Source organism: Bos indicus, chromosome 16 (genome assembly GCF_029378745.1).
Source record: "Bos indicus isolate NIAB-ARS_2022 breed Sahiwal x Tharparkar chromosome 16, NIAB-ARS_B.indTharparkar_mat_pri_1.0, whole genome shotgun sequence".
NCBI classification, from domain to species: Eukaryota; Metazoa; Chordata; class Mammalia; order Artiodactyla; family Bovidae; genus Bos; species Bos indicus.
In genome coordinates this window covers 19,083,000-19,105,688 of record NC_091775.1, presented here as the reverse complement: position 1 = coordinate 19,105,688, position 22,689 = coordinate 19,083,000, and positions in this window count along the sequence as shown.

The following is a 22,689-nucleotide window of genomic DNA, read 5'->3' as shown; positions in this document are numbered from 1 at the left end:
CTTATGATCAGAGATATTGTTTTTGAGAAGTGATATTTGAAATGAGATCTGAATCATGAGATGGAGTCAATCATGGGAAGAGAGGGATAAAAGTGCTCCCAATAGAGAAGATCAAGTGTGAAGTTCTTGAATTTGAAACAGGTTTGGTGTGCTCCAAGGACAAAAAGTTCAACCAGGGCCCAAATTATAGGAATTCCATTAAAAAAAAAAAAGAAAAACTGTAACAGTTAATAAAGTCAATACTGTGCTATTAACAAAGAAATCTGAATGTGAAAATGATGATGTGATGGACAAGATGTAAGACTTAGATAACAGCAAATGATGTGTGCATGACTATGAACATGACTATGAACAGACTATGTTGATGGAGAGGTTCATCTCAGACTTAAAGATAGCACATATTAATCCTTAATAACACATTATTTCTATTCCCAAGATAATAATAGCTGACATTTATTGATATCTTATTGCATGCCAAGTGCTCTTCAAAGCAAGTGAGATGTAGCTTACTTAATCTTTATGTTTCCCTATAAGAAGATCCTGAGAAAGTATATCTGTTAATATATGAGGGATGTTTTGCACAGATAGGCCACCAAATTTGTCCAAGGCCCGATAAAAAGTTCTTGGTGGCTCTGGGGTCCAAATCCACACAGTCTGATTTACTACTGTTGTCAATAATCAAGAACTTGAGTTGCAGTCAGTTGCAAAACTGGCACTATTTTTGTTTGTTTGCATCTTCATGTAAACACCTTTTTGCAATGTGACTTGGACCTTACTTCCATATAGAAGTGGAGTCTATTTCTCCACCCTAGGAATCTGACTTTGACTATGGGACTGACTTGGGCCAAAGGGATGTTACCACACTTGAGCCAGGAAGAGGCTGGAATAGTGCTTACCTACATTGGCAGTTGCCCTCACTTGCTGCACTTGAGCACCCTATGGCCACCGCATGTGAACCAGCCTGGTGTAGTCGCCTGGTGTAGTCTACTAGCTGATGAGTAGGAGATGCCCACTTACTTGCATTATCCCTGCTGATAGCCATGCCACCACCAGTCATACAAGTGAGACTTTTCTATGTCTAGTTGACAACAGATGTAAGAGTGAGCCCAGCCAAAACTGTATCGAGCATACTTGATCCATCTCAGTTGAGCTGAACCCAAATTTCTGACCGTGGAATTGTTAGCAAATAAATAGCTGTCATATCAAAGCACTAAGACTTGGATTAGTTTGTTACACAGAAAAAAATTAGCTCTTGTACAGACCACAGTACAATGATGGTTTCAGGGTATTTGAAGACATTTAACAGACATTCAGTTCTCCTTTGTGTGTAAAGATGCTTTTATTCTGTCTTCAAAAAAAAAAAAAAAGAGGGAGTTGATCAAAGTGTGCTGCATTCATGATTGTTGTGGGGCCAATAACAGTCTTAACAAGCTGTTATGTCCCAAAGACTTAACATTTGATAAAGCATACAGTTAGTAGAGTTATACTTCTAGCCAACCTCATCTGCCATATTTTCTGATATTTAGCTTCAAAATATAATCAAATACTTTGGCCACCTGATGTGAACAGCCTACTCATTGAAAAAGACGCTGGTGCTGGGAAAGATGGAGAAGGCAATGGCCACCCACTCCAGTACCATTGCCTGGAAAATCCCATCGACAGAAGAGCCCGGTAGGCTGCAGTCCACGGGGTCGCAAAGAGTTGGACATGACTGAGCGACTTCACTTTCACTTTTCACTTTCATGCATTGGAGAAGGAAGTGGCAACCCACTCCAGAGTTCTTGCCTGGAGAATCCCAGGGATGGGGGAGCCTGGGTGGGCTGCCGTCTATGGGGTCACACAGAGTTGGACACGACTGAAGTCACTTAGCAGCAGCAGCAGCTGGGAAAGATTGAAAGCAAAAGGAGAAGGGGGCAATAGAGGATGAGATGGTTATATAGCATCCCTGACTCAATGGACATGAATTTGAGCAAACTCTAGGAGACAGTGGAGGACTGAGGAACTTGGTGGGCTATAGTCCATAGGGTTGCAAAGACTCAGACATTACTTAGTGAGTAAACAACAACAACAATAATCAAATAGCACCACAAGAATATTGATGATGAATAGTACACTTGGTGTCAACATTAAAGCTTGGATGATTTCATCAATGCTGTTTTAGAATACTTTGCATATTAAAATTCATCATGGACATCTTTTGATCAAATAAAATATGATATTAATGTCTAAGAAAAATAGTGTCCCATAACAATATGTCAGCCATCTCTGAAAGAAACTAAGAAGTATCTAGTATGTTGTTCAGAGAAGGCAATGGCACCCCACTCCAATACTCTTGCCTGGAAAATCCCATGGACAGAGGAGCCTGGTAGGCTGCAGTCCATGGGGTCTTGAAGAGTCGGACATGACTGAGTGACTTGACTTTCGCTTTTCATTTTCATGCATTGGAGAAGGAAATGGCAACCCACTCCAGTGTTCTTGCCTGGAGAATCCCAGGGACGGGGGAGCCTAGTGGGCTGCCGTCTATGGGGTCGCACAGAGTTGGATACAACTGAAGCGACTTAGCAGCAGCAGCAGCAGCAGTATGTTGTTAGATCATGAAGTAAGCAAGATCTTTCCAGCAGGGCTAACAGACTTAAGTAGTACATTGCCCAGAAGATTAGCTTATTTGTTCAAACCTACCAACCTCTGGCCTGCCAGGTTTATACCAACATTCAACTCACAGATTTAAGGATGCAGTGTTAATATTGATGAAAACTGGTTATCAATCAATATTCATTGGAATGAAGTTCAAATTTATTACCATGGCACATTTCCTGGTTCCAAAATACACCTATGACTGTTGCTATGTGGCTTGTTGCTAGGATTCAGAGGAAGGTGAGAGTTACTGTGCTACCGCCCATTCAGCAGGAGTCATGAATAGCAATGAGCACAAGTTAGGACAAGTGGGCCTCAAAAGAGACAATTTCACAAATGTGAGGGCATGTTGAGGTCAACAAGATGTCTCTAATGTCACAAAAATCATAAGATGAAAGAAAATGAGAATGACTCATGAAAATTAGTTGGAGTGGAACTGAAAAATAAAATGCTTTAATATTTTTAAAAGGATTCACTTAAGCAAAAGTTGAATACTTGGACTGTAGTCAATTCAGTCACAAAGACATGAGTTGATATTGTTTTATTTTGTGCTATGAGTGTATGTACATCATGTCTCCTTCACTAAATCTGTTTTTAAGCATGGCTCAATGGCTGCAGTAAAAAAACTTTTTGAATGGAACCTTTTCTCATCTTCAAAAATAAAAATTCAAAGACATTATTATTGATAAGAGCCTCTACTTTTCTTGTTCACCTTATTATTAGAATAAGATGACTACATAAATTATTTAACAGATTTCCCATATTTTGTTTTTGAGGAGACAAAATAAGATTTCATACATATGGTTTTAGGCAGCATACCGTTTCACTCTAAAACCATGTGCCCTGCATAATTGCTTCTCATTGTTTTTGTCAGTCTGAAGGTACCCTGAGACCAGCATATCCACAAGTAATTCATGGGGCAATGATAACCTCTATCTCTGTAGGACAAATCTTATAAAACCTGTATCAGGCATGGGAAATGATGATGAAACAGCTAACGTTTTCTTTCCATGCTACGTTCTAAGGACTCTTGGAGTCACAAGAAGAAGGAAATATTTTTGTTTGGTCACAACATGTTTTTGGAAAAATTATGGTCGGTTTACAATGATGTGTTGGTTTCAGGTGTACAACAAAAATAATTTAGTTATATTGGGTTGGCCAAAAAGTTCATTCAGGTTTTGTCTATAAGATTTTAAAAACAACATTTTTGTCCAACCCAATACATGCTTAATTGTTCACAATATTTTAAATGCAATAATTAAAAAAACTAAAAATACCAAAACAGTTTTACAACAGACTTTCATCAAATTTTTTGTTGTGCTTGTCTTTAAAAGATCCCTTTAAAAGGGATCTTTTCCACCTTCTAACACTAGTTTATTGATAAGGAGACTGAGGTTACACAGAGAACACTATATTTTTGAATGATAGAGGACAAGAACTTATTTCCAATTGCTCTAAAATAGATGCAATTTTCAATTCCTAGCTTCATGAAGACAGAGATCAAGTGTATGGAAGTTCTGGGCTTGCATCATTTTAAAAGCTTCATTTTTATTTGTTTTATATATTAAGGTTTTGTATAACCCTTTTCCACCGAAAATAATAAAGGTGACACCTTCATTCTAAGCTGCTATACTGGGTAAACTGACTATATTACTATTTATTGTTTTTATGAATAGTAATTGGGAACATGTTAATATAGATAAGGGCTTCTCCGGTGGCTGAGTGGTAAAGAATCCACCTGCTGATGCGGGAGACAAATGAGATGTGGTTTTCATCCCTGGGTGGGGAAGATCCCCTGGAGAAGGAAATGGCAACCCACTCTAGTATTCTTGTCTGGGAAATCCCATGGGCATGGAGCCTGGTGGGCTACAGTCCATGGGGTTGCAAAAAGTCAGGCACAGCTGAGTGGCTGAGCACAATAATGCAGGTGACGTAGATACATAAGAAAAAAAGTGAATAATCAGCATGTTTAAAGTAAATCAGACCAAAATAAATCCCAGTACGATAGAATTACTCTTAACAGGCTTTGTATTTTACCTGGTGCGTCAAATAAATAATGTATTTGCTTATAGAAGGTGTATATTGACTTCATTGCTTGCCTGGCATTTTAGGGGAAAATTGACACTGATTGCACCATTCAAAAGCCTCTTAAAAGGATTGAAAATAGAGGAAAAAAACTAAATTTCAGTTTTGATTGCTATTCAAATGTAAACATTTTCCATCAATAGCTAATTTTCTATGTCAGTATATAGCATCTCTGCCTTATTTTGCTATTTTATTCTTACTATAGTAAAATAATTATATATACATGCAATAAAGATTTGAAATATGAGGATCTCATGTTTGTGTTACTCTGCAAAAATTTCAAGATAGTTAATGACCATTTCCTCTTCAGAGGCCCTCCATTTATTTTCCATTTCTAGCCCTGGTCTTGCCTGCCAAAATATGATTGACTGGTTAGCATTACATCTCTCTTGACCTCCTACAGCCCAGAGATCAGCCATCTAGGCACCATGGTCTGGCCACATAAGCTGGAATCCCAGCTCTGTAGCTGCTAATGGTGTAATGCTATCAACATCCAGGCAATTCCTCTTTCTTCTCAGCCACACCTTGTGTACACTATGTTGTATCAATCAGATGAATATGCTTTCACAAGAGACCAATCAAACAGAAACCATTTACCATATATGATGATGCCATATGTGACTCTATCCTTTTCGCCATTTCTTTCTTGGAAAAGGAATACACCAGAGGCATTTTACCCACACATTTTGTTTCCCATGCAAGAATAGCCATTTCTAGGCTATCCACCTTTTAACCATCACCAGGGATGTGAGATTCTTGATGAGATGCTAGCAAATTGTCAACAAAGTTCCAACTGGTCTTATTCTACCACTAACAAGTCACGCTGTTCTTAGCTTCATTGTAATGAGGTGTCAGGTTTCAGCAACCGATCTGCATCCACTTTCAATGTAAAATTCTGAGATGATAAAATAAGGAAGTAAACCCCTCTGATTCTTAGTTTCTAAAATCTAACCCCTGATGATCATTTAGCGTAACTGAATCTTGAGCTGGGGATGTGCTTAGCATATTGTCTTTGCTGACATCTGTATAAATTAGTGTTTGAAGTAAGAAAAGGAAGAATGTTGGTACAATGTGTGTTATTAGCTAGCTGACCAAAGAATGCCTGAGTCCTCTGGTGCTAATGCCCCAGCCTCTCCAAATTTATTAAGGGAGCTATAGCAAATAAGGAACAAGGGGTTGTTCTATTATTAACTGTGATTTTTCTAAGAATTTTTCAAAGTTCTGATAAATACTGGTTGGAGAACATAATTTTGATTCCTTATCTAAGTGGTCATAATATGTAACCTCAAATCCTATTCTTAGAAGCTTGCCATTATTTAGTTGAATAAATAGGCAGACATTTAAAGTGATAAGCACACCAGGACACACACACACAGACACTGTGCATAACACAACACACACACACACACACACATACACACACACACACTTTAAATGCACAGAGACCACTTACATAAGTGCCTAGAATTTGAATATTTATCCAATGTCTAAAGTACTCTACTGTCTTTTGAAGAAACCAGAATGAAGGTCACAGAATTTCAACCATATTCTCTTAGCATAAAGAGTAGAACAAGAGCCCCACGTGATCCTATTCATTTTCTTCTTCTAAACCATATAATTGCAAAGGGTTTGAAATGACTTATTATCCATTTGCTTTGCTTATCGCTGATCAGTTTTTTGTTGGTTTGTTGTTTTTCCTCCTGGCTGTATTGGATCTTTGTTGCTGCACAAGCGTTCTATAGTTGGTGAGTGGGGCTACTCCTGGTTGCGGTGTGCAGGCTTCTCATTGCGGTGGCTTCTCCTGGTGCCGAGCCTGAACTCTAGGGCACGTGGGCTTCAGTAGTTGCAGCACCTAGGCCCAGTCATTGCGGTTCTCAGGCTCTAGTTGTGGTGCACCGACTTAGTTGCTCCTAGTCATGTGGGATTTTCTGGGATCAGGGACTGAACCCATTTCTCCTGCGTTAGCAGGTAGACCATTGTCTATTCGTACTTTACCAGCCATCTATGGAGGAGCCTGGTAGGCTGCAGTCCATGGGGCCGCTAAGAGTCGGACACAACTGGGTGACTTCACTTTCACGTTTCACTTTCATGCATTGGAGGAGGAAATGGCAACCCACTCCAGTATTCTTGCCTGGAGAATCCCAGGGACAGTGGGGCCTGGTGGGCTGCCATCTATGGGGTCGCTCAGAGTCGGACACGACTGAAGCGACTTAGCAGCAGCAGCAGCAGTATTTTTTCAGATTAAATTATTATTGCTATTACTAGTTAATACAAGTTACCAAGTTCTGTATGTGGACTTTAGAAAGTGCAGTTTTCAGTAGCTGCAGAGTAGGCGCCAAGATACAGCCCCTATGGCCCTTTTCTGTATTCAAATCAAGTGCGTTTCTCTTTCAGTCTGCTCTATTGTAACCTTTCTTTGCAATTTCTCTAATATCTATTGCATATTACCAATGTTTTTCTATCATTCTAAATCTATGGAGTTTAACTTTCTTATTGGTAATTTTTATCTCGTAGTTCAAATATGAACAAGTAACAAACTCTGTTCTGATTTATGTAAGAAATATCAAGAAATTTTTCTGAGGAGATTGAAACATTGTGCTATATGACATATTTCCATGTTTATAGACAGCTCAGAAATAAATAATATTTTTATTTTATTAAGACATTGCTTTTTCTTAATAAACTATAAAAATCCCTTTTGTCCTTGCCAATAAATAATTAAATCTTTCATCAAGCTTCCTCTCACTTCAAACTACACAGATGAAAACACTGCTCTATAAATCCCAGTTATTGAAGTATCATAATAGCGAAATCAATGTCTTAGAAAAAAATAAATCTATCCAGCATCTCTTTAATAACCACTGAATAGCAAAACCTACAGGGAAATATTTTCCCTATTCTCCACAGGATGTACTGAATCAGAGAATTTTCATTAAATCTAATATGAAATGACAGAAAGTAGAGAAGAGGAGAATGGCACTTGTTTATTTTACTTATTTTTGCCACATATCAGATATTGATAAAGCAATTTTAAGAGATGTATGCATGATATAATACAGTGAAATTGACTTTTCTTCTTCATAACCACATGCTCATTTTTATATCTGCAGCAATATTCTTTTTGAATAGCTACCTGCAGTTAATTTTAAGTTCCCATTGATCTTCGGTAACCTAGACAAGTTAAAGTGATGATAAAGCAGACAGACTGAATTATCAGCATACCAAATAGGATGTGAAAACTTGGTCATGCACACGTTTCAGAGATGTATTCATCTCTGATAATGTATAGTGGCAGACACAAAATTTAAAAATACATTGCATGTTTTTCAAGTCACAACAGATCACAGTGTGAAAAAATACTGTTTGTTTTCCTTCTTCAATGAGATTGAACCACATAAACATTTAATTAAAATAACAACAATCAGGGAAGCCATGAAAAACAGCTCCAATCATCCTCTATATTTAAGTGTAGCCAATAAGGATGATTAAGAGATCTCAAATAAAATTGTCTAAATGTTAAACTTTATGTATACACTACTAAAAACATTTTTCAAGGCTCACCACACTGAGTGGACGTGTAGAGGGAAAATATTCTTATGTATAATTCAATGTGAATTCAAGGTAGTAAATTGTATAGAGAATTTCTGAAAGAGATTTAGTCAGGGAAGTAGATGGATCAAACTGAGTCATGTTAGACAGGATAAATACTATGGTTCTTCTTCTGCCATAGAAAATAGGAAAATCATAGAGCTACATTGCTGGTGCTTTTTGAAAATTGGCAGCTACTTTTAGGTAAAAAAGACTTGGAAGCATTTCACTTTTTCTCTTTAAAGGTTTTGAAATGGGTTTTTTGTCAAGAAATATCTTCTGTGATCATTCTAACTAAATACTAACTGGAATCAATCTTAGGCCTCAATCCCATATCTCTCCTAGGCGTGGACTGGTTTATAGAGCTCTTATTGACAAACAGTAAAGTGCCAATTTATGACTTTCTAAGGCTAAATGGAAATAAAAATCAGAAAAGCCACTGCATGAGGAAAAGCAATTTTAAAGTGAAAAGATAGTCCAAGTGAAAAGAAAGAAAAACACTGAATTGTGGTGAGTCAGCAACATGCTTGAAATGAGAAGAGAAAAAGTAATTTAAGCAAAGAATAGCAAGATTCTCATCACCTGTTTCCCAGTTGGAAGGTCAAATAAAGAATTTAAGCATTTCCTTTTTGAAAGTGTAAAGTGTTTCCCACAATCCTTTTTTTATTATTTATATCTTACTGTTACGTGGGGTTTTGGCAGTGTTGTTTCTGGTCAGTATCTTCTCTTTCCTTAAGAACTGCCACTCTTCCAAGGATGAGACAGAGCCAGATTCTGTAACAGCTCTCCTGTCTTGACTGTAGACATCGCACTTCAACTTGGCTTTCAGTGAATATCAAGCTGATAGTTTGAAATCAATCATACTGAAAATATTTATACCATTAGAACACTGCAGATACTTCAAATGAAGTTTTCTCTTCTCCCAGAAAGCCAACTGTCAATCATTTGTCTAGATACCACTGCCCTATTGAAGGCTAGAGAGGCATAATCCTTGCTGCTGCTGCTAAGTTGCTTCAGTCGTGTCCGACTCTGTGCGACCCCATAGACAGCAGACCACCAGGCTCCACCATCCCTGGGATTCTCCAGGCAAGAACACTGGAGTGGCTTGCCATTTCCTTCTCCAATGCATGAAAGTGAAAAGTGAAAGTGAAGTTGCTCAGTCATGTCCAACTCTTAGCAACCCCATGGACTGCAGCCTACCAGGCTCCTCTGTCCATGGGATTTTTCCAGGCAAGAGTACTGGAGTGGGGTGCCATCGCCTTCTCCGAGGCATAATGCTTAGAAGAGATTAAACTCTGAATTTTTTTTTTTTATCTTTTAATTGAAGTATAGTTGATTTACAATGTGTTTCACGTGACAGGAAAGTGATTGTTATACATATCTATATAACTGAACATATATACATATATACATACATACATATATATATATATATATATATATATATATATATTTGTTCAGATTCTTTTCCCTTATAGGTTATTAGAAAATATTGAGTTTAATTCTCTTTGGTATACAATAGGCCTTTGATGGTTATCTATTATATATATATATATATATATATATATAGTGTGTGTGTGTGTGTGTGTGTGTGTGTATATTTGGTTGTCTATGTCTGGGAGTCTATTTCTGTTTTATATATAAATTCATTTGTATCATTTTTTTTTAGATTCCACATATAAACCACGTCATATATTTTTCTTTCTGTCTGACTTACTTCACTTAGTATGTTCGTCTCTTAAGTCCATGTATATAGTGCCTTTCTATAGTGCTTAATTTCTGAGTTGACTCTGACTCTATGTGACCCTGTGGACTGTAGCCTGCCAGGCTCCTCTGTCCATGATATTCTTCTGCCAAAAATACTGGAGTGGGATGCCATTTCCTCCTCCAGGGTATCTTCCCAGCCCAGGGATCAAACCCACATCTCTTGTGTCTCCTGCATTGGCAGGCAGATTCTTTACCACTAGTACCATCTGGGAAGTAAGTGCATCCATTTGCTTCCAATGGCATTATTTCATTCTTTTTTATGGCTGAGTAATATTTCATTGTATCTATGTACTGCATCTTCTTTATCTATTTATCTGTTCATGGACATTTAGGTCCATGCTTCCATGTCTTGGTTATTATAAATAGTGCTGAAATGAACTTTGGGATGCATATATCATTTCAAATTATGGTTTTCTCCAGATATATGCCCAGGAGTAGAATTGCAGGATCATGTGATGACCTTGGGTTTCCCCAGTGGCTCAGCAGTAAAGAATATGCCTACAGTGCAGGGGATGCATGGTTGATCCCTGGATCGGGAAGATCCCCTGAAAGAGGGCATGGCAAACCTTTCCAATATTTTTGCCAGCAAAATCCCATGGACAGAGGAGCCTGAAAGCTTAGAGTCCATGAAATCACAAAGAGTTGGGCATGACTGAAGCAACTGAGTCTGCACACATGGTAGATCTAATTTTAGTTTTTTAAGGAACCTCCATACTGTTCTCTATAGTGGTGGTAATAAATTACATTCTCACCAAGGGTATAGAAGTTTTTTTTTTTTTTTTCCTGCACACCCTCCCTAGAATTTATTATTAGCAGACTTTTTGATGATGGGCATTCTGACTGGTGTGATATGGTATGTCATTGTAGTTTCCATTTGCAGTTCTCTAATAATTAGTGAGGTTGAGCTTCACTAATTATTTGAGCCTCACTAATTATCTTTTCATGTGCCTTTTGGCCATCTGTATATCTTCTTTGGAGAAATGTCTTTTTAGATCTTCTGCTCATTTTTTGATTGGGTTGTTGGTTTTTTGATATTGAACTGTATATGCTGTTTGTGTATTTTGGAGATTATAATCCTTTGTTGGTTGTGTTTGCAAATAATTTCTCCCATTCTGTAGGTGGCTGTTTGTTCATGGTTTTCTTTCTTGCTGTTGTTCAGTTGCCAAGTCATGTCTGACTCTTTGTGACCCCATGGACTGCAGTCCTTTAGACTTCCCAGTCCTTCACTATATCCCAGGGTTTGCTCATACTGACATCCACTGAGTCAGTGATGCCATCCAACCATCTCATCCTCTGTCATCCCCTTCTCCTCCTGTCCTCAATCTTTCCCAACATCAAAGTCTTTTCCAGTGGGTTGGCTCTTCATATCAGGTGGCCAAAGTACTGGAACTTCAGCTTCAGCATCAGTCCTTCCAATGAATATTCTGGGTTAATTTCCTTTCAATTTATTGGGTTGATCTCCTTGCTGTCCAAGGAAATCTCAGGAGTCTTCTCCAGCACCACAATTTGAAAGCATCAATTCTAAAAGCTTTTAAATTGAATTAGGTCCCATTTGTTTATTTTTGTTTTTGTTTTTTTTGTAGGTGATAGATCCAAAAAGAAATGCTGTGATTTATATCAAAGGATGTTCTGCCAATGTTTTCCTCTAGGGTTTTTACAGTATCTGGTTTTATATTTAGGTCTTTAATCCATTTTGAATTTATTTTTGTTTATGGTGTTGGATAATTCTTTTATAGTTAACTGTCTAGTTTTTTCAGCATCATTTATCAGAGAGATTTTCTTTTCTTCATTGTATATTCTTGCCTACTTTTTCATAGATTAAGCTGCTAGAGAAAGGATATCAAACAAAACCAAAGTTAGAAGGAAAGAAATCACAAAGATCAAAGCAGAAATAAATGAAGAGATGAAGAAAATCATAGAAAAGATCAATTGAACATAAGGCTGGTTATTTGAATAGATAAACAAAACTGATAAACCTTTAGCCAGACTCATCGAAGAGAAAAGGGAAAGGGCCCAAATCAATAAAATAAGAAATGAAAAAGAAGTTATTTCAGATACCACATAAATACAAAGGATCATAAGAGACTACTACAACCAGCTATATGTCAATAAACTGGACAACCTAGAAAAAATAGACAAATTCTAGGAAAGGTACAATCTCCCAAGACTGAACCAGGAAGAAATTAAAATGTGAACAGATCAATTTTAAGATCTGAAATTGAATCTGTGATTTAAAAACTCCCAACAAAAAAAAGTCTTGGACCAGATGGCTTCACAGGTGGATTCTGTCAAAATTTAGAGAAGACTTAACACCTATCATTCTGAAACTATTCCTAAAAATTGCAGAGAAAGGAATGTAGGAAATGAAGAAAAGAAAAGGAAGATTCAGGAAGACCTTTCATTAGGTAAGATGTGAAGACAGCATTCAGATTCTTATCAAAAAGGAATTGAGACATCAGTGTTTCCTTTTACTACTCTAGATTCATGAGAATTCTATATTCAAAGATTGAAAGATTATGACACCTGAGTTTAAAATTCAATTACTTGCTAATTAAGCCAATATTAGCTGTTAAAAGAGTTGTGAAAATATATTATTCTTAGAAATCCTGTAAATTATATTCTTCATGGAAGTGAAAATAACAATAGTACTTTACTGAATACTCTTGTCTCATAAATATGGCTGTGGATGAAATATGTTAATTTAGTAAATCACAACTGTGTCATCATAAGAATTTTCTACATTTGTGATCCCTACAAATGTCTGTTTTAATTTCATTAAAAAATGATATAAGCAAAAAAAAAAAAAATTGCAGAGAAAGGAACACTTCCAAACTCAATCTATGAGGTCATCATCACCATGATACCAAAACCAAAGAAAGCTAACCACACACACATACACACACAAAATTATACGTCAATATTGCTGATGAACATATATGTAAAAATCCTCAACAAGATACTAGCAAACAGAATCTAGCCTATGCTAAGTAGCTTCAGTCGTGTCCGACTCTGTGCGACCCCAGAGACGGCAGCCCACCAGGCTCCACCGTCCCTGGGATTCTCCAGGCAAGAACACTGGAGTGGCTTGCCATTTCCTTCTCCAATGCATGAAAGTGAAAAGTGAAAGTGAAGTTGCTCAGTCATGTCTGACTCTTTGCCACCCCATGGACTGTAGCCCACCAGGCTCCTCTGTCCATGGGGTTTTCCAGGCAAGAGTACTGGAGTGGGGTGCCATTGCCTTCTCCAATCCAGCCTATATTAAAAGGGTTATACACCATGATCAAGTGGGATTTATGCCAAGGATGCAAAGATTTTTCAATATCTGCAAATTAGTGAGTATGATAAACCACATCAACAAATTGAATAAAAACCATGTGATTATTTCAATAGACACAGGAAAAGCTTTTGATAAAATTCAGTATCCACTTATGATTAAAAATAGTCCCCAGAAAATGGGCATAGAGGAAACCATAAAGGCCATCTATGACAAACCCACAGCAAAAGTCATACCCAGATCTTCTTAGAGAAGATCACCATTTTCTCTAAGATCAGGAACAAGACAAGAATGTCCACTCTTGCCACTTTTTAAAAAATTTATTTTTGACTGCACTGGGTCTTGTTGCTCTGCGCAAGTTTTCTCTAGTTGCAGTGAGCAGAGCTATTCTTTGTTGCAATTTGTGGACTTCTTGTTGTGGTGGCTTCTCTCCTGCAGAGCACAGCTTCTAGGCATGTGGGCTTCAGTAGCTGCAGCACATGTGCTCAGTAGTTGCGGCATGTGGGCTCTAGAGCTTGGGGTCGGTAGTTGTGCACAGCCCTATTTACTCTAGGACATGTGGGATCAAATTTATGTACCCTGAATCTTGTACTAAGTCACTTCAATCATATCTGACTCTTTGCGATCCTGTGGACCATGGCCCGTCAGGCTCCTATATTCATGGGATTTTCCAGGCAAAAATACTAGAGAGGTTGCTATTTCCTCCCAGGGATTTTCCCTACTCAGAAAGCAAACCTGTGTCTCTTACCTCTCCTGCATTGGTAGGTGGGTTCTTTACTACTAGCGTCACTTGGAGAGCCCTGTACCCTGCATTGGCAGGCATATTCTTAACCACTGATCTACTAGAGAAGTCCATTGCCACTATAATTCAACATAGTTTTGGAAGTCTTAGCCACAACCATCAGAAAACAAAAAGGAAGAGAAGTAATATAAATTGGAAAAGAAGTAAAACTGTTACTGCAGAGGACATGATATACATAAAAAATCCTTAAAACACTACCAGAAAACTACTAGAGCTCATCAGTGAATTCAGTAAAGTTGCAAGATTTCTACACCATAGAAATTTTCTATACCATAACAATGAAGTATCAGAAAGAGAAATTAAATAAGTAACCCATTTCCTTTGTATTAAAAAAGAATGGAATACCTACAGGGGGATAAAAACAAAAAAAACCTACCTACCTAATTAACAAAAGATTTGTACTCCAAAAATTGTTAGGGGCTGATGGAAGAAATTGTAGACAACTCAAACAAATGGAAAGCTATATTGTGTTCTTGGATTAGAAGAATCAATATTGTAAAAGTGACTATAGTACCCAAGACAATCTACAGATTTAATGCAATTCCTGTGAAAGTGACAATGCCATTTTTCAAAGAACCCAAACAAAAAATTTAAAAATTTATGCATGCATGCTGTGTGCTCAGTTCATGCCTGATTCTTTGCAACCCCATAGACTATAAGTTGCCAGGCTCCTCTGTCCATGGGATTTTCCAGAAAAGAATACTGGAGTGGGTTGCCATTTCCTTCTCCAGGAGATCTTCCCAACCCAGGGATCAAACTGGCATCTCTTGCATCCCCTGCATTGACAGGTGGAATCCTTTACTACTGTGCTACCTGCATGGAAACATAAAAGACCCAAAATCAAATCGGTCTTGAGAAGGAAAAACAGAGGTACATGAATCAGGCTCCCAGACTTCAGACTATACTACAAAGCTACAGTAATCAAAACACTTTGGTGCTGGCATAGAAACAGAAATATAAATCAATGGAAAAGGATTGAAAGTCAATATCTTTGAACAAATAAATGATTAATATTTAGGATTATGTAAGCTTTTACTTATAGTTAAATTGGATGATATTATTTAGACTTTTCATAACTATATATACTAATAATCCTTAAAAAATTATATTGACAATAGATGAGATTTTATATGGTGGAACTTATGTGTTTGGGGATAGTGACCTGGCCATGCCACCAAGTACTAACTTACTTGTAGAGTATTTTCCCCCTTATTTCTGGGGACACTCAGAAAAAATTTAAATAAAATAGTGTAACTTGGATTTCACAATATAATATAATATATGAATATTGAGCATATAGTAATGTCATTTTTAGAAAGCTGTCTGAAAATGGAGACTGGAGATGATAAAATATGCTGATATATTAGAACTTGAATTATTCATATTCTAATTGCTACAGAAGCAGCAATACACACAATAGCTTAAAAAGACTAAAACATAAACATAATGTGAAAGGTTTTTGCTAGAAAATTTTTGATATTTTTGGTGAGTTGACAGAGGAACCAGGGATACATTTCTGTGTCAGGTATTATTAAGTAATATAAGTAAAAGAACATCAATCTCTAAACTACTGAAATTTTGCACATACATTCATTGGTTTAGATAACATATTTTACCCTAAAGAACCAAAATCTAGTAATAGGCATTTAAATTCTCTTGGCCCTAATGAGGGGGAAGACTACAGCGTTATTTACCTAAATAATGGAGACAGCAAAGATGACAAAATTCTGTTTTCCTTTGCAGTTGCACAGATTCTCAGAATATTTCTGTACTCTGGTCACCTAATATGTGGATGGTTTTCCACAATAAGCAATTTTCTGATTCCCTAGACACCAGCTGACTGTCTTACAAATTAATTCAATCCTGACACTATCTACTGGGAGACTGTATCAGATCCCACCAAGAGTCCATTCCCATAAGACTATGGGATCTACCCACATACACACTTCATAAGCCAATCTCAAGTCCAGGTGCTTCTGAGGATCAGCTATAAATTGGAAATTCCCATAACTCCTTGCTTGTGTTTTATTAATTTGCTTGAACAGATTAAAAACTCAAAACAGCTTACTGTATTACTATGTTATTATAAAATGATGTAACTCAGAAACAGCCAGATCAGAGAGGTACACAGAGAAAGGTATGGGGGAGAGGCACAGAACTTCCATGCTTTGGTAGGTGTACTAAAACCCATGCCCAGCACCTCCACATGTTCACCAACCCCAAAAATCCACAAACCCCATTGTTTTATGTTTTTATGGAAGTTTCATTATCTGTGTGTGTGTGCATATGTGTGTGTGTGCTCAGCCTCTCAGTTGTATCTGACTCTTCTGCTACCCCTTGGACAGTGGCCCATCAGGCTCCTCTGTCTGTGAATTTTCTAGGTGGGTATACTAGAGTGGGTTGCCATTTGCTTCTGCAGGGGATCATTTCAACCCAAGGATTGAACCTGCATCTCTTAACGTCTCCTGCATGAGCAGGTGGCTTTTTAACCAGTGCCTCACCTGAGGGATGGAGGAGCCTGGTGGGCTGCCGTCTATGGGGTCGTACAGAGTTGGACATGACTGAAGCAACTTAGCAGCAGCAGCAGCACCTGACAAGCCCCTTCATTACATAAACATAGTTGATTAAATCATCATCCATGGGTGGGGATTAAACTCAAGCTTCAGCCCCTCTACCTTCCTGGAATTCTGAGGAGTGGAGCTAAAAGTTCAAACCCAATAATCACAAAGTTGGTGTCCTTGGCAAATATTCCCCAACCTTTGGAGTTTTCCAAAAGTCTTCTCATTAATATAAACTCAGGTGTAATTAAAAGGGGCTTATTATGAATAACAAAAGACACCTATTTCACATTTTTTTGGCTCTGGAGCTATTTCAAGAACTGGGAATAAAACTGAATACTCCTGTAGTTCTTGTATAGGAAATTACCAGGGTTTTAGGAGCTATGTGCCAGGAATCATGAAGACCAAATATATAGTTCTTATTATAAAGCACTGTATCACAGATAGTATTAAAAACAAAGAAATCCTACTTTAAAACATGGTTTTGGTGGAGGGAAAGTAATAGATATTATATATTAATAAAATGTTTGTCCAAAGCAAAAACATTTTTGATCTTTCTCATATGTTTTTAAATTGTCTATGAAAAAATACAATGAATGTCATTTATTAAGGAATTTGTGTAAGATCACAAGCTCTTGATAGGGTATTGGAAGGGTATCTGATATTCTAGATATTATTCTTGATAAATTAATTTTATTTTTTTTAATTTTATTTAATTTTTAAACTTTACATAATTGTATTAGTTTTGCCAAATATCAAAATGAATCCACCACAGGTATACATGTGGTGGATAAATTAATTTTAAAAGGAGGTTATGAGATTGAGTTGATTCTAATGCTTCTAGTAAGCAAACCACAACTTACAAAGCCTGAAGGTTCAGAAATTAAATCCTAGAAACAATCAATCGTAAACAATCAACTAGGCTTTCCCAAATGAGCTAACTTCTTACACTGTAACCAACCAAATAATCTTCTCACTCTGCTTCTACGTCTCCTCTATAAAGGCTTTACCCCTTACTTCTTGTCAGTGGAGGGCTCCTAAGCAATTCTGGTCTGCTGCTGCTAACTTGAATCAATTTTTGCTCAAACTCTTAACATTCTTAATATGCCTCAGTTTATCCCTTTAACACTCCAAGGATGAATGTAGGTAAAACATTTCTTCATGATCTTTTTGGCTGAGCATTATGAACTTTAAGGCAGCAGTATTTCCTGCCCCAGTTTTATTGAGATATCATTGAAGTACAGTATTATGTAATTTTAGTGTGCACAGCATAATGATTTGACTTACATATATTGTGAAATGATTACCACAGTAAGCTAGTTGATGTCTATCATCTGATATAGATGGAAATCCATATTATCTCTGTGATGACAACTTCTAGTGCTTACTCTGTTAACAACAGGTTGCTGTCTTTATGCTTTATATTGCATCCATCTCAGTGTATAATAACCATATCTAGGCCTTCCATGTGGAACATTCCCAATAAATGTCTGTTGAATAAATGTTGCTTATGTATTGAAAAAAACTTTATTTTAAAATTAAAAATATTTATTGAAAAAATTTCATACTTTGTGTGCCTAAGCCTTCTATTAGTTGTTCTTCAAGCATGATTTATTACCTTTAACCTCTTGGTAACAAGCTATTCTTCTACAGACTCCAAGTCATTCTGTAATTTTCAGCACTTTGTTTATTATCCTCAACATTTTTTTATGTTCCTGAAGGAAACCAAAATGTCACCAAAAATATTCCTCTTTGACATAAAAATTATTTTAAGCTGAAAGCAATTAAGGTGCTGAAAACCCTGAAATAAAAAAAAAAAAACTCACTCTTTTCCCCTTAAAGGCAAGATATAAATTCTCTTTTTACTGGAGACACATTCTTACCAGCTCAGAGATGGCATCAGAGAAAAATACAAACAACAATTTCTTCATTTGTTTTCTTTCTTATATTTACCTTTCCATGGTTTGACACTTCTTGAAGCCCAAACCTATTTTTCTGTCTCATTATTTTTCTGCACATTTACTGTTCTTTATTGAAGATGCTACATAAGTTTTAATTGTAAGCTGCTATTTTGAGTTACTCTTGGTTTAGATTTCTCCTATGTGAGGTGTACTCAATTTAATAAACTGATGCTCTCTTGATAATTTGATTTTTTGTTAGAGTCCTAGCCAAAAATCTAAGACAGGCAGATTCTTGTGATAAGGTAGGGGAAGTAGTTTCCCTTCCCTACCTTACCACATTAGTATTATTGCATTACGAGGTTGTTGTTATTCAGTTACCCAGTTGTGTCCAACTCTTTGCAACCCCATGAACTGCAGCATGCCAGACCCATCTATCCCTCACCCTCTCCCAGAGTTTGCCAGTGTTCATGTCCATACCATCAGTGATGCCATCCAGCCATCTCATCCTCTGCCACCCTCTTCTCCTTCTGCCTTCAATCTTTCCCAGCATCAGGGTCTTTTCCAATGAGGTAGATTGTCAATATAAAGCAGTTGCTCCAAAATCATACTTTTTCCCCAGTCATGTTTGAAGATACATTATTTTTCACGTCTTTGCTGTTTCCTGGCTGGTTCCCTCCTCTTCAGTTTTTTGCAGTAGCTTGAGAAGGATAGGTATTAGGTCTTTATACTTAGTAGAATTTCCTTGTGATGTCTTTGGCCCTGGACTTTGAATTTGAGAGAGTTTTTTAAATGGCAAATTCAATTTCACTACTAGTGATTGATCTGTTTAAATTGTCTATTTTTTCCTGGCTCAGTTTTGTGTTTCTAGAAATTTATCCATTTATTCTAGGTTTCCCATTTTGTTGGCATATAGTTGTTTGTAATATTTTCTTTGCCAACAAAGGTCCATCTAGTCAAGGCTATGGTTTTTCCTGTGGTCATGTATGGATGTGAGAGTTGGACTGTGCAGAAGGCTGAGCACCAAAGAATTGATGCTTTTGAACTGTGGTGTTGGAGAAGACTCTTGAGAGTCCCTTGGACTGCAAGGAGACCCAACCAGTCCATTCTGAAGGAGATCAGCCCTGGGATTTCTTTGGAAGGAATGATGCTAAAGCTGAAACTCCAGTACTTTGGCCACCTTGTGCGAAGAGTTGACTCATTGGAAAAGACTCTGATGCTGGGAGGGATTGCGGGCAAGAGGAGAAGGGGATGACAGAGGATGAGATGGCTGGATGGCATCACTGACTTGATGAACGTGAGTCTGATTGAACTCCGGGAGTTGGTGATGGACAGGGAGGCCTGGCGTGCTATGATTCATGGGGTCACAAACAGTCAGACACGACTGAGCAACTGAACTGAATATTTCCTTAGGAGTTTTGTATTTCTGTTATGTCAGTTATTTCTTCCCTTTCGTTTCATATTTTGTTTATTTGGTTCCTCTCTCTTTTTTTCTTAATGAGACTGGCTAACAGCTTATTATCCCAACTCCACCCCAAACCAACTATTGATTACATTGCTCCTTTTTTTTTTTAATTTCTTTTACCTATTTCCTACCTGATCTTATTATTTATTATTTTCTTTCTTATACTGAATTTGGGCTTTGTTTCTTCTCCTTTTTCTTTTTTCTTTAAGTGGTAGTTGCACTTCTCTAGTGGTTCTGATTGTAAACAATCTGCCTGCAATGCAGGAAACCTAAGTTTGATCCCTGAGTCAAGAAGATACCCTGGAGAAGCAATGACTACCCACTTCAGTATTTTTCTCTGGAGAATTCCATGGACAGAGGAGCCTGGTGGGCTATAGTTCATGGGTGGCAAAGAGTTCGACAAGACTGAGTGACAAACACTTGTGTATTTTTCACTTTTTCATTTTTAGGTTGTTTATTTGGGATTTTTCTTATTTTTTGAGATAGGCTTATATCAGTATAAACTTCTCTTTAAGAACCAGTTTTGCAATATTCCATCAATTTTGGAAAGTTGTATTTTTTTATTTGCCCTGAGGCATTTTCTGTTTTCCTCTTGGATTTCTTCATTTACCTGTTGATTTTATTTTATTTTTTAGCAACATGTTGTTTTGTCTCCAAATGTTTGTTTTTTTCCATTTCCTTTTTGTTTTCTGCCATTTTCTTTTCTAGTTTCATAATTTTGTGGTAGAAAAAAAAAGCTTGATAGTATTTCTGTCTTAAATGGTTTGAGACTTGTTTTGTAGCCTAACATGTGATCTATCCTGAAAGAAATTCCCTGTGTACTTGAAAAGAATGTGTATTCTGCTGTGTTTTGATGAAATATTTTCTAGATGTTTGGTAAGTCCATCTCATCTAACATGTCATTTAAGACGACTGTTTCTTTATTGCTTTTCTATCTGGTTATTCATCCACTGATGTAAGTGGAATATTAGTGTTCTCTACTTTTATTGTATTATTGTCAACTTCTTTCTTTGTGCCTGTTAACATTTGCTTTATATATTTTGGTGCTTCTATATTAGGTACATGTATAATAATGATGTAATATGTCCTCTTCTTGCATTGATGCCTTTATCATTATAGAATGCCTTTTTAAAATCTTTCATTATATGCTTTGTTTTAAAGTGTATACTTCCTCTGATATAAGTATTGCTACCTCAGTATTCTTATTTCCATGTAGATTAAACATCTTTTTCCATCCTCACTTTCAGTCTGTGTGTGTATGTTTTACCCTGAAGTGAATATTTTTTAAACATATAGATGCATCTTGTATTTAATCCAGTCAGTCCCCTTTTGTCTTTGAAATTTAGCCCACTGACATTTAAAGTGATTATTATAGGTATATATTTGTTGCCACTTTGTTACTTGTCTTTTTGGTTATTTCTATAGTTCCACTCTGCTATTTTCTTCTTTTTTCAGTTTCTTAACTTTTGATTTGATAATTTTTTTTTTCATAGCCTGCTTATGTTCCTTTCTCTCTTGTTTTGTATATATGTTTTAAGTTTTTGATTTTTGATTAGTGTGGGGTTTGTATATGTTGACTGATAACTATATTTACTTATTTTAAACTGGTAGTAATTTAAGTTTAAACACATTATAAAAGGTCTGCGTTTTTTATTCCTTCTCTCATGTTTTGTTTTTTTGATGTCCTATTTTATATCTTCATGTTACCTCTTTAACTATTTATTGTAGTAACTATTGATTTTATAATTGTTTTGCCTCTTAATCTTCTATACTAGCTTATTTAAATGGTAAATTTAAATATAGCCTTCACCATATATTTACCTGTACTAGTATTTTCGCTTTCCTGTTGATTCTTACCTCTTATTGCTCCCCTTTCTTTTCCAGTAGAGAAGCCCCTTTAACATTTCTTTTAGGGTAGGTTTGGTATTGATGATATCTTTTAGTTTTTGTTTGTATGAGGACAAGGTAGATTCTTATGATTTTCTGTTAATGGTCTGCTAGCTGAGTAAGCGGCAGAGAAGGCAATGGCACCCCACTCCAGTACTCTTGCCTGGAAAGTCCCATGGATGGAGGAGCCTGGTAGGCTGCAGTCCATGGGGTCGCTAAGAGTCGGACACAACTGAGCGACTTCACTTGCACTCTTCACTTTCATACTTTGGAGAAGGAAATGGCAACCTATTCCAGTGTTCTTGCCTTGAGAATCCCAGGGACAGGGGAGCCTGGTGGGCTGCTGTCTATGGGGTCGCACAGAGTCGGACACGACTGAAGCGACTTAGCAGCAGCAGCAGCAGCTGAGTAAGTAGAATACTTTTCACCTGCCTTCCATAAAAAAGAATGTAAGAGCAAATAATGATGTAGATTCCTACTATTATATGCTTGAATGAAATTTTTTACAAGAGAAAAAAATAGACTGGCTTTTCCATTGGCCTAAAGAATGAAACTTCAAAGACAGTGCTAGATATGAATACCTTAAGAAAGAGTTTGCCATGCTTTCTCTTAAGTTTATGGATTACCTTTCCTTTAAACTATGTCTAGGGAACAAACTGAAACATTTTTTATGTTCATTTTCTATTTTATAGCCTTTAAGATGGAAAATAAGCTGTCTCTGAAGTGGGCCA